Here is a 2,260-nt window from a genome sequence, read left to right as displayed (position 1 = left end):
CTGGTCTCTAAGTGCTCATGTCATACTTAGAAACAGGACTATATTTTTACACCATCTTATTTTTCACTTCATGATAGCACTTGAGTGCCAAGCTTATTTTTTATTAATTTGTCCACTTTTCATAATTTATGGATAATATATGCCTTTAATACTTATGATGTTGGAGGGGTTATTATGAACTGCTCATATGAGGTAGTCTTTACTACATCTATATTTAGTCGCCTTCTTTCTATGACACAGTTTTTAAAATCCTTTGAAATGGGAGCAAGTTGAAGCAGAAATCACTTGGGTTTGCATTTCCCAGGTAGAGGATTTTGACGATTTGACAGAAGGAGAGAAACGTGAAAAAAATATAGGTGAAAAAAACATGATAAGAAAACTGATTGCTGTAAACTTTCATGTCTGTTGTCTGTTTTCCTGGAACCTGGAAATCCTGAAATTTAAAATACCTGGGGTCCTTAAAGGCCAAGGGAGTGAAGAAGACGTAAGCCTGATTTATTTTCTGTCTAGAAGACTTTGCTTTCAATTTTCCCTTGTCATATTTCCAATGAGGAATTGGCCACCCTAAGTACAGGATATCCAGGTAAGCAGTTTCAGCATCTGTACACTTGTTTGATAAAGATGAAGCTTCTCTGATAAAGAATGTCTAAATGTTCTTTCCTGAGTACTTATATCAAGTGTACTCAATCAAAAATTTCAACCTGAGTTCTCATGAGTAATAATAATACTAATAATAATATTTTGTAAATTAAAAATTAGTAGAAGAGTGACCATAACATAACCCCAAAATTCCAGATTCAAGTTTAATTTCACCAGTCTCTGTGTTGTAGTTTGAACTTCATCCATTTTTTTCCTTCTGTCAGTGAGCAAGCACTTTTCTCTGTTTCTTACTATCAGCCAAATTCCTGTGGGGGCGGATAGGCCCTCAGACTTTTGATTCCACCACCACCCACCAGACCTTCAACTCATGTATTAAAAAATCAAACAATCAGACACCAGACAAGAGCAAATAATATAGATATTTACTTTGAGATTTTGACCATTTTGGTTTTTCCATCCACTTTATATGTTTTTCTTTCTTTTCTACCTCTCCACTGATAACTTCTCCTTTGCTTGCTGATGTTTCCTGTCCTTTATTGTGTATTTTGCTGACACTATTATCAGTTCAGTTCTTCACAAGTTCATTCAGCACTCTTTTACTGTCATTAGCCTCCTTAGGACAGAATACAGCTGCAAACTCCAATCAGTGTCTCTTCCCTTCCTGATTCCCTCAGAGGAGTTTATTATATGCTTACCCCCTTCCTGTCTCCTTCCTTCATCACATCTTCCCTCCTACTGCTTTGCTTCCTTCCATTTCTCTTTGTTTCAACATAATGGATTCTTTAATTTTCATCTCTGCTTTGTGCTTTTTGTGACTATCCATCTTATTGAATTACTGACTGAGAAGATGTTGAAAGAATGACAAACCTTGATGGAAGTGATGGAAGTAGCATGCTAAAATAGACATACACACCACACACACACACACACACACACACACAGACACACATATATATAGGTATATCAGGCATTGCAAGATGGATTGAGTCTGTACATTTTCTGTGTATGTCTGCAGAAAATTTGAATTTTTTGCACTGCTGTTGTTGTGGTATTGATGTCTCATAGGAATGCAGAAGAGAACAGTACATGCACTCATCAGGCTTTGTTAGTAATACAGCTCAAGAATAGAGTATGCTCAAGGAAATGTAATGCTGAAGAAACAAAATTCTCTGATAGTAACTATATTTGTTCAATGTTTGCATGATACTGCCAAACCAATGAGTTTCTTTATCTTGTGCTATGCTGTTTCCAAATTGTTTCCATTCATATGAAGCAAAAGCTTTTAACTATGTTTGACAAGACAACTTTTTAGGAAAGTCATTAAGAAAAGAGACCTCAGCAGGGCTAAAAATGATTCAGATTATACACAAAATCTCCTGTGTATGTGTGCTATGTTTTTTTCTTCTCTAATCTCTCTCCTCTTCCCTTTCTTTTCCTTCCTCTTTTTTTTTCCTGAGAGAGTGTGGGGGTGGGGGATAAGTGGAGGGCTGGAGGGAGATGTTCCTTCAACTAAATGCAATACAATGAAACAAACCAACACGTTGCCACAAGTAATGTATGCCTCTGTCAGTGTGCAATGCAGTTCCACTCATGAGGTTATAAAACACTGAAAATGGAAATGTAGCCTGAGGAAAAGTTTTGCATTCTGAGCTCAAAAGTA

The sequence above is a fragment of the Coloeus monedula genome (genome assembly GCF_965178545.1).
Source record: "Coloeus monedula genome assembly, chromosome: Z".
NCBI classification, from domain to species: Eukaryota; Metazoa; Chordata; class Aves; order Passeriformes; family Corvidae; genus Coloeus; species Coloeus monedula.
This window is presented reverse-complemented; position numbering follows the sequence as displayed.